This window comes from Podarcis raffonei, chromosome 5 (genome assembly GCF_027172205.1).
Source record: "Podarcis raffonei isolate rPodRaf1 chromosome 5, rPodRaf1.pri, whole genome shotgun sequence".
In the NCBI taxonomy this organism is placed as follows: domain Eukaryota; kingdom Metazoa; phylum Chordata; class Lepidosauria; order Squamata; family Lacertidae; genus Podarcis; species Podarcis raffonei.
In genome coordinates this window covers 61,266,041-61,277,510 of record NC_070606.1, presented here as the reverse complement: position 1 = coordinate 61,277,510, position 11,470 = coordinate 61,266,041, and the positions used below count along the sequence as shown (strand labels likewise).

The window sequence follows — 11,470 nt, the reverse complement described above, 5'->3', positions numbered from 1 at the left end:
CATTATTGCACAGGAATGACATCCCTACCTGCCTTCTGGCCCCTCCCCTCCAGGCACTTGGTTTGGTCAGATAGACCTCCTCTCAGTCAATGTCTTCTACTGCCCAAGGGTTCCAAGTGTCCTGGAGTCCCAATAAACAAGCTGATGGAACATTCCAGCCATTTGGAACAGCTTCACTGACAATACCAGAATCCAAAATAATCATAATAAAAGTATACAGAAGCCTTAACTCAGTGGTGAGCACATTCTTGAAGCCCCACTGGGAACTAAGCAGGAGAGGCTTGGGGTGGCGGTAGGGCAATAAATGGCTACCAGGAACCACACAGAGGATGGCTGAACTACTTATTTTTGAGCTGGCACACTTCTGCAGTGCTTAAGAGACCCCAGATCCTTCACCTTTTTTCGACAGCTTCATTATCTACTGTGTTTTAGACGGCACTTGGCAGGGTTGGAAGTTCCAGCAGCCCATCAGAGACTCCCAAAATTATTCCTGCTGAGCCCCAAAAGGTGACTAGCAAAAGCCTACATTGTGGGAGGGGGATGGGTGCTGCAAAGCAGGTGGAGGTGTGGGCATGGAGGCAGCTTAACTTGCCAGCCAGCTGTCCCTTCCTATTGGGCACTCCTGCCCCTGTATTCCCCTAGACCTCCTCCCTTGGGAGAAATCAACTTAAGTCTTCTCCCAGAAAAAGGGTATGTGGCAAATCTGTCCCAGCTACAGAGAGAAAGGAGCAGTCTCTGTTGAGATAAATGGGATGCCTTGTTCTGTCTTATCCTGACTTGCCAAATTATGGGCAACACAAAACGTGGAAAACTTTGTACACCAAGTCAAGGCTCACAGGAGGACCATTGTGGATTACTGCATATACATCAAAGGTCCGAGGTTTCCATTCCTTCTTGGAGCAGCCTTGAAGGGTAAACTTTCTGGGGACAAACCTGTTAACTGCTTGTCCATTGAAGTTATCGCATATGCTTTTCCTGCAATCTTCATATGCTAGTACAGCATTTGGATTATGAATCTGAAATGTAAATAGTCCAGCTTGAGCTGCGTTCAACTTTTTTCCGTCAAAGCACAGCCCTAATTCTATCCTTATGTTTAGAATAACTTTTGCTGAGGTCAGGAGGCTGTGTTTGAACCATAAATTGCGTCTGTTCTGAGACAGTGGGTCTGAGCTCATTTGTCATCCAGAATCTGATCTTGGGCTAATTAAAATAATCACTTCCATGTCACTAGTCAGCCCTGCAGAGCAATCCTTAATTCCACACCATCTGGCTGCAGAATGCCCTGACCATTTGGAGGCACGAGCAAAATCAGAGGCTTTGAAGTTGCATTACGCAGATGAAAAGCTGTGTTTCCTGTTAAAGGCCACTTTTACACATGACTAACCAGCAGAAAATTGGTTCAACCTGGGGGCCCTCTGTGGCAATTGGAATGCTGTTGTCTCTTGGACACTAGGCGCTCTGTGGGTAAGTGTTGGTGGACATGGATGAAACTTCCTTCCTTCCTACCTCCATCAAACAAATTGCCCACATTCAGTTCATGTTTAAAACTGAATCTATCAAATATTCATTTCCCAAAAACAAGGAGACCCAAAACACACCCAGCCTTGGAAATTCACACCAAATTTTGTGATGCAGCTCTCTGCCCAATGTTTACAAAAATGCATAAATAAGAGTGCTTTAAAATGAATATATTAGCAAAAATAACATACTTAGGAGAAGTTGCTTGCAAAAATGTGTGCACTAGTCAAAAGAGCATACAAAAATGTTTTCATTAGCAGAAAATCACACTCTAATGCTAAAGAATTAAATTGCTGCAGAGAAGTGAATTTCAAGTTGGGTAACTGGGAAAGTGAGAGAACCAAAATGGACAAGACTTTTCCATCCCAATCTTAGGCACATATATTTCCCATCCCGTTACTATGCAGACACTATACTTCTGAAGGTATATGAGAGGTTAAAGACTGCATTTTGTACTAGGCAGAAGTTATTATGCAAGATCCATATTTCTGCTGTGCCTCAGACAGTTGAGATTTCCTGGGAGTAGTCATGCTTTGATCTGGAAGTAAGGCTAATTTGCAGCCCTAGATTGGCTGAAGCAAATACTGACAAGCAGAACCATTGCAGCCTGCTGTTTCCAGCCAAATGCACAGTACTGATCATGGATGCAAATGGAGCTGGGCTAGAAAATAAAGACATCCCAGCAGATGGTTCCCGAAATATTCAGACCGCAGCATGTGCCAGTCGAGCCTTTCTGGCGGAAATAAAACTAGTCAAATTGAACATGAATCTCTAGCTATTGACCATTAGCTGTAGCATTTCCTTTTGATGGTTCCTAACGCGACTTCTCACAAATGATTACAGAACAGGGTTAGAATCTCCAACAGGGGGATATGTAAGGCATCTTAGTTGACGCTTCAAGGGCTAGAAAAAAACTGACCAGTGCCATCCTTGGCTGTATTCCTAGCCTATCATACATGGCAACATATTGTGGCCTCCTGGAGCACACTCTACTCTGCATTTTAAGTAGGTAAGAACTGAGCAATATTTCATGTCAAGATGTATTATAGGCAAAATGTCCTCCTCTGCCACTGTTTATTATCTTTGGACTGCTGTTTCTCTAATGTTCTCCGAAGCTTTTATGCAAGTTTCCCTTTGGGTGCACATGCCCCATCCCTATCTCTCCTCCTCACAGCAGAAAACTCATCAACATGCCCTCAGTCTTGTGTCCGGACCATAAAAAAGAGAAAATATCAGTGTGCATGATCAATATATTGAAGATACCTAGTGCCAAAACCACAAACTATCTCACCCAGCAGTTTCACATAAATACGGAACAGATGAGAGGACAAGATGGAGCCCTACAAGCAGTGGTGGGGAACCTCAGGCCTGGGGGCACGAATGACGCCCCATATGCCCCAAGGTGATGTGCAAAATATTAGGAAAAATAACATGCAAACTTACAATTTATATGGGGAAATGACTTGCAAAAACTCTGCATATGAAATAAAGCTGCATACAAAAATGTGTCTACAGTGGTACCTCGGGTTACATACGCTTCAGGTTACATACACTTCAGGTTACAGACTCCGCTAACCCAGAAATATTACCTCGGATTAAGAACCTCACTTCAGGATGAGAACAGAAATCGTGCTATGGCGGCACGGCGGCAGCAGGAGGCCCCATTAGCTAAAGTAGTTCTTCAGTTTCAGGTTAAGAACGGACCTCCAGAACGAATTAAGTACTTAACCCGAGGTACCACTGTATTAGGAGAATTGTGCTAAAGTACCAAAATATTTTCATAATGTCTTTTAAAAAAACAACAGATGAGAAAATGTGGGAAACTACAGCTAGCCATGGAAAACTGAGATAAACCAAAATGGATATATTTACCCATCCCTGGGTATATGCCAACACTCACTCCAGTTGCCACCAGAATTAGAAGCAGGGCTTTTGTCGGCCAGAACATGCCAGAGTGCAGTTCTGGCACCTTTTTTTTGCCTTGCTTTGTCCAAGAAGTCCACTCACCCAGCAAAGGAAGTTCCCAAGCAGCAAGGTTCTCAGCATGGCAGCCAAAGCGGTCTGGACTGGTGGGGGCGAGGTGCACACTGGCACGATGGCGGCCAAAGCAGGTGGCAGATTGAACTGCAAACCCGGCATCTTGTCACGAAATTCTGGTTTCCCTATGGCGTCAGGTTGGCGACTGAGGCGGTGAGTTCCTGCACCTTGTTTTCATAGAAAAAAGCACCGATTAGAAGTTTTCTCTACATTGAAACAAAGAAAGTGTAACAGAGTGCTAGAGAACACTTAAGGAAGTCTTCCCAACCTGATGTTTTGGACTACAACTCCTATCAGCCCCAGCCTGTCAGCAGCTGATGGGAATTGTAGTCCAAAATGTCTGGAGGGCACCTGGTTGGGGAAGGCAGACTTAAGGCAAAAGAGGCAGCGTCTGGTGGAGCTGCAAGGTAAACAAAGAGCTTTCACTTTCTTTTCCTAATGCTGGAGAAGCAAATGAACGAGAGGGTTGAGTATTAAAATGCCACTCAAGTTTAGATTTTATGCTTTCATGCTGCATCTCAATTAATCAAAAGATTTGCCATAAAACCTCAACTGGCAAGGCTGAGAGCGCAGTGGTCATAAAATATGAGCTGATTAATTTCCCCCTAATTTGTATGATAATTAAAATTCCAACTTTTAATTCTGTTAATTGTCCTCCCGCAAGGGGGTTGATTGGGCTTTGCTAAATCACGCTGTGAAAATGTGCTCCCCGCAGGTCTGTCTTTGTTTCTCTTAAAAATGTAACGCTTTCGCATAATTATTCCGTAACTTCTATAGATAAATGTGCGCTTATCTTGGCAGCCTGTTTTGGCATGACTCTAAGCCTAACTTAAGCAGCGCTCATAAATCAAACGCTGAGCATTGTTAGGCATTTCTCATTAGGACTTGACACAACCTCGGGAGTTCACTGTCCCTCTTAATGAATGGCGAAACCCGGAGGATCAGTGGCAGAGGAACTATACAAAACGCAGAATCCTCCTCAGATGAACTACAAACAAGCTGGAAAATATTGTCAGAGTGCAGGACATCACCTCTCCCCGACCCCCCCCCCCCACGCTCTGGTTTTCATCAGCACTACAGGCCTGGATGCAGCGCTGAAATCCCAGCAAATCTCACGCTGTTCATGGAAACAAGAAATAATCCCCGTGCTCTTGGGCTGAGACAAAGTAGCGATGCTTCAGAGAGCCTCCAACTAATGTTTTGCTTGCTGGTCAGATCAAAAGCTTCATTAACCCCTTGCACATTTCCCGTACAGAAGCCGAAAGCACAATGCCTGCAGGGGCCACGGTGGGCTGATCAGAGTAATTGAGGAGGCAAAGAAAAATGGGCAGGTCCTTCCTCTCTAGGGTCCTTATCTACCTCTCTCACACATTCCCCTTTTGGGAATACAGTACAAAGAACATCATAACCTGACCCACCAGTCCCTGAAAGGGCTTACAACAGTTTTGCTACATGTTATATTAACTGGGGGGGGGGTGAGTCTCCTCTCAAATCTCAGTGTGATAAATGCTCCACGCTCAAAGGATTCCTGGACTCAAGCTATTAATCCCCTAGGTTCTTGCCTCTTACATAAGGTGACCAGTCCATCTTCTTCCTGAGAAATTTCATGCCTCACCCCTGAGCTTTCCTTGAGGGGTGGAGGGCATTGTTGCCAGGTCTCTGTCACCTATCTACACAACTCACTAACCAGGACCCATCTCTCATTCACAGCGTCTCTTGCTTGACAGCATAGTGCCTCCATGCCGTCTGCTCAGAGGTTTCTGATACATAATTGTACCACATACACAGGCTAAAGTGAGGATCAAGGTTTTATGAAAGAGTTTCTGAGGAATCAAAGGTCAGAACCTTTTCTCCTTTGGCCACGTTTACTGCTTGCTCATCTAAACTAGTGGCAGGCAATTAAATTTCATCAGGGCCCCAGAAGGCATGACAGCAGCAGAAAGTAAAAAATTATTCCATTTTTAAAAAAAATAAAAAATTACTTGGTTTAGGTTTGGGGTTAACGCTGACTAAAGGAGGGAGCATTTACTAAATCTGAAGGGTGCTCTGGGCCAAGTGCTATTTAAAAATAAGTAAACCTAAGAAGTGAGAGTAGGGGCCCGGAAGCTGCCCATAAACCAGAGCTGGATTACCCAATAGGGCATGAGAAACAGCAAGGTGCTTAAAACAAATAAAATAAACTGACATCTGATTTCAAAAAAGCAACCAAGTAGTCATCTAGAAAATCTGGAAATAAGTTATTTAACTTATTTTTGCATCATTTCAAAAAATGACATTTTATTTTACGGTTTAGAAAGTCATATAATCAGATTGGGAAGGGACCACGAGGGTCGTTCAGTCCAACCCCTTGCAATATTAGTTTTGGTTTTGTTATTATAATTCATATTGTGCAGCTAAAACCACATGCATGTTTGTCTAGGTAAGATGGGATGAAGAGGGGAAATGTGCTAATCTTCAATTATAACCTGACTCTTAACAGGTGAAATTTGGTTACTGAAAAAGTTAATATTCACCACTTTCTTGCTCACTTAGGTACCAGCCACCTTCAGCATTCCAGAATGGCTTTCTCTCGTCAGGACCTCATAGCTAGGACTCTGAGAGATGGCTAGACTCTGCACAAGCTGAGATCCTGGGGACTAACAATCACAGATGCAGTCAGGGAACCTGAACAGTAGGGCTTGTGCTGACACTTTAGGTCAAAAGTTAGAAAAATCGGGTTTTGACAACAACTTTCTCATCCTCAAAGTGGGCAAAGTCAGACCAGCCCTTAAATTAAAACAAAAACAAAAAAACCCTTCCAATTTTTAATGTGTTGGGGCCAATACATGTATCATTCCACTAGCGTTGTTGCTGTTGTTGTTAAATCCTTATTCTGAATGGGTAACTTGAATTTGGGAAAAGGTTCTATTTTAGTTGAGGTTCAACAAAGGCTGCAAAAAATAATAATCCAGGTGTGCTCTACAGTAGTTCTGGGGGAAATAAGGTTCACCTTCCTTTCAGTCCAGGTTCAGGACCAGATTCAGTTTGCTTCCTTGTCACCAGTAGAATTGGAAGCCTGATCACACACAAACACGTGATCGTATTCTTTATATTATAACTCAGTTGGTGATCCAGGCTCCAAAACATCAGGTCTTCCATCTCAATCTACATAACCCACCACTTGAGTTAAAGTACATTCAGACCATGCACCTTTTTATTTAACTAGGTGCGTTCCCCCAAATTGGTGCTCTCCAGATGTTTTGGACTAGAAATCCCATCCGCCCCAGTCGGCATGGCCTATGGTCAGTGGTGATGGAACTTGTAGTCAAAAAAGTCTAGAGGATACTAAGTTGGGGAAACCTGAACTAAAACTACATTAGGTTAGAACACACACCCCTCTCAAATTTCAGATTTCTTCAAGTGAAGTTGCATGCTGTGTTAAAAAAATAATTAACAACATGTTGTTTGCTTGGTAAATAAGCTTTGGGAAGATGCACATCTTTGGTGTTTACCACTGAAGCTATTCTCCCACCTCTCCCATCAATCCCTTGACCTGACTCCAATCTTGCAGCTGTTATAATAATCTTCTAATAGCAATTAACTGGTACTTTCCACACAGAACTTCAATTAGACTTTGATAAACACTTCAGCGACGAAAAGTGTCTGTTTCAGATCCATCAACCATGCCTTAAAAAAACCAAAAACCTCACAATACCTCCAGGCCTGGCATCAATAGCCCTGGCAGTGACCCACTCCCAACTAGATAGAACTTCCAAATTTGCTGTAGTAAGAAAGCGAAACAACAGAAGCTCAAGCTGTTCATTTCCCTCTCCATTTGAAGATGTCCTCTATTGGAAGCAAGGGTGGCAACTTGAATAAAATATTGGGGCCCCAGGAAAGCCCCATCCCATGGGGTATTTTATTGGGGGGAGTTAGCGCTTACGTTTTAAAGGAGTGTCTGATATAAGTCTGGCTTGAAGATTAAGACCTACTGTATAAGGGAAAGCAGGGCCCCTAAAGTCGCTCAGTTAGCTGTCAGGCCACTTGGTCATGATCTTTCACGTTACAGTGAGATGTATTGTATTTCAACAACATATACACTTGCATGTTTACATATAAATTTGCACATGCAGATTTCATGCAAATGCATAAAACCTTTGTCTTCTTTTCTTCACAATGCATATGTGGCCAACTTCCCTAGAGAATTAATGGCTGGGGTGAAATGTGACCCAGTGGTTTTGCTCCCGGCAACCCACCTTTTCCAACTCCCTGCCTTATCAATACATTAGAATTACTCCTGCACGTCCTAATGGAATAGCTGTCCAGCCTTGCCATGCAGTGAGACAGGAAGTAGAAAAGATGTTCCATTTGTTCAAGATATTCTACACACATATTTCTGCCCAAGAGGGCAGAAATGATTCTATAAATCCTGGAATTGTAGCTTGAACGCTGCTCCACCTGTGACCCTCAAATCTACTGCAGACTCTTCCATCACTAGTAATTGGCTATAAATGAGAAAGTGCGAAGCCTGTTTCAGTTCAAGTTGTAAACAAGCTGGTATGATGGAGAAAGCATATCATATGAGCAGAACGTTTCTGCCTCCCCATTCCTGCCATACCAATGCCACAAATTTCTTTGCACAGCATTGCAAGCGCTGGCCTTCTCTAAGCAACATCCCCAAGGATCCAAAACTGACCTTTAGCACATCCCATGAAGAAGACTGCCATCTTGTACCCATATACCACACAAGATAACTTGATGTGATGGGACTTATTCCCTGTGTTTGCCCTGAGGGTCCAGCTCCCTGTTGATTCTCTCCCAACCAATAGTGGGGTGAAATGTGAAAAGCAAGGTCACTATGGAAGAAAGGAGATTACCCCACATATTCATAGGTGCCAGTGTTCAAGGCAAGGGCTGTATCCAAGTAGAGCACCCTGGGCTAAGATTATCACCAAAAGTGAACTCAGCAGAATTATGATATTCAGGCTCCAGCTATAGTCTATTATTAGGTTATCTGGCATGCAAGGAGGCAGCTGCGCAGTGAGACAACCAACTCAGAAAGCACAGCTGAATGCACAAATAGCGAGAGCCCTTTTCAGACCATTGATCTTGCAGGCCCAGCCTCACTGGTGTCTGACTCAGATACACATGGAGAGAGTGAAGGAGGAAGGAGCTGTAATTGCTCCTTTTGCAAATTTTACTTGTGCTCTGTAAGTAAGAGAGACCTTCAGAGACTTGTTAAACCCGCTCATGGAGCCTGCAGTAGCCACCGAAATGAATACAAATGGGTGGAGCAGAGGGGTTTGTAATGTTAAGAGACTCTTGCATGTCACAGTTAACCTTTGGCTGCCAGCTTGCGGATATATCATGGCTAATGAGATAGAGCTATAATAAGGAAATGTTAGAAACAAATAGTAGGCAAAATGTCTCAGGCCGAAAGCCAAGGGAGTGAGGAGGAGTTGTCCTTGGTGCACATTATCTCATCTTAAAGAATATTTACTAGAAATTTCTCAGAAACTTTTCCTTTTCCTGAGGAAATTTCTGAGATTTTTCTTTTTCTCTCATCCCTCTCCCTAGAAAAAGAAGAGCAAATTGCAGAAACTACTCTCAACAATTTCCACAGTTTTTTGTGTGTGGTGAAGCTTCCAACTTCCCTCTGCAATTCCCCAGAAAAACACTAGTTCAGGGACATCATGGAGGTTGTAGATTGGAAACCAGAATGTTAATAACAGCAGTAGCAGCAGGGGGGGAAGTCTGGTGAGATAAAGCTGTCTGGCTCCTGCCACTAATAATGCTCCGCTACACCCCTAAGAACCTGTTCTCCCACCCTGCCAAAATTGGGTGAAATGCCTTCCCAGCACCCACTTCTCTGGCCACAAATAATAAGAGAAAAAACTGGGGCCATTTGCACACAGCTCTAATATTTACCACACCAGCGTACTTAAGAGATTCCAGGCTTTTGTTAATTTTTGCTTCTGGCATTCCTTAAGTGAAGCTCAGTACATCATGACCACTTTGGATGTTGCATTTTTGCAATGCAACTAGTGAGGTGGCATCTTTATAACAGCTAAAGGTCAGATGTGACAGTGAGATGTGTCCTGAGACCTTGAGAGAAGGTGCTATTATGTATAAGGCTCAGAGCTGCTTCACATGTTCTCAGGAGCTGTCCAGTCAGGAGGTGGGATGAGATAACTATCTCAAGTGACAGATGCAGAAGAATGGTAAATTGGTGTTCTCCTGCCTGCCTGCCCTCTGCTTGCTTCATTACTGACCTTGTTATTGGCCACCGGCTGCCAACTGAGCCAGTGAGGTGAAGGTCTCTTCCGGTCTCTCCACCACCTCCTCCCCCCTCAGAGTTTCACTCTGAGGAAAGGCCAATGGGGTGCCGCTGCTGAAGGATACCATAGTCAATGGTATCAAAAGCCACTGAGAGGTTGAGGAGAATTAACAGGGACACATTTCTCCTAGCTCTCTCCCGACAGATGTCAAAATCCAGGGCAACCAAAGCGGTTTCTGCGCCAAAACTAGGCCTAAACCCCACTTAAATGGATCTAGAAAATCATTTTCCTCCAATAGCAGCTGGATCCAGTCCACAACCACACACTCAAGAACCTTACCCAAGAGGAGTAGATTGGCAACTGGCCGGTATGTAATTACTTAAATTTTCCAGGTCTGGGGAGGGCTTTACCAACCCCCCTTCAAGCATGCAGGGACTACCCACTCTCACGGGGAGGTTTTAATCACCTCCCTGGACACAACAGGACTAGACAGTGCTCTGGACACCCCTTGAGAGTCCCCTGCTGTAGCAGCGGAGTCAAGATCCCAGTGGATGCATGCGATTTTAGCATGGCCATGGAAAACTCTGATTGGGTGGCATTTCTCATCAATGATACATGGAAGCTTGGGGGACAACTTGGGGCAGGGCCAGTCCTCAGAGATGCCCCCCCCTATGATTTCCATTGTGAACCCAGAGTGCGGGTGAGGAATCTGCATATCATTAAAAATTATTCATATGCACACCCTTAAGAAATTCCACTTTACCCTCTATTTAGCACCTATCAGTGGTGGAATACTGGGGCAACATGAAGCTGTAAAGAAATGCAGAAACTTTGGTATTTTTATCACAATTTAATCCCCAATTGATAGAACTGCACTGAGTGCGTTATATTAATAATACAGTATGTGCTCTCACCGATAAGACAAGAAAATCAATTGTAATTCCTTTGGCTGTTTTCTCATATATTCTCAACTAGTTAACAGCCAATCTTTTTTTCCTTTTCTTTTTTTGTACAAAGCAGCCAATGAATATTTCATGTCAGACCACAAGTGGTAACTGTATTTGCCAGCTAATGAGATGCTATACGCATGGTCTGGGGCAGAATGGGGGCAAGGCCTGTTTCAGCTTACGTGGCCAGCAGGCTGCAAGGCGAAGGTGACAAATTTAAATTGTGAGATTAATGGATAATGTGGAACGGCAATCATTGCAACACATCCAGAGACCTTTATAAATTGACAGCTACCTTCATCTCATCCTAACAAGCTGCAACACATGAAGTTCTCAAACCATGGGACCAAACACCAGTTTCATCAGCAAATGGAAATACAGGCAGGACTGTGAGACCAGCAGTAGATCTTGTGTGTGGAGGGGAAAGAACCAGACAACTCAAATCCAATTGTTAGGTTTAATTCGTTTGATCAAGAAGTTTAAAGGCAAAGCACTCTTTTGAACAGGAACCAATTAGCTACTATTGACAGTAGTGTGAGGGAGTTCTGTGGCTGTTCAGCTGTCTGAGGAAAGATGGGTGGAATAGTCCTGGCAGGGCAAGTATAGCAGTCCTTTCCTTGCTGCCAGCATCTATTCAGAAGGAGAGGAATTGGGAATGGGAAGGATGCGTGGCAAAGGGATCCCAGGTCCTATGGAACGCTTCTTACATAA

General features: G+C 43.8%; 1 long non-coding RNA gene across 1 annotated transcript in view; it reads right to left on the bottom strand.

The window, feature by feature from the left end:
• Positions 1-633: 633 nt before the first annotated feature.
• LOC128414394 (uncharacterized) overlaps positions 634-11,470 on the bottom strand; it is a 47,479-nt gene continuing 36,642 nt past the window's right edge. Inside the window, exons 2-3 of the long non-coding RNA XR_008330651.1 lie at positions 3,526-3,722; positions 634-1,016 (exon numbers count right to left, since the gene is read on the bottom strand). This is a non-coding gene — a long non-coding RNA (uncharacterized LOC128414394). The remainder of the gene's footprint in view (positions 1,017-3,525; positions 3,723-11,470) is intronic.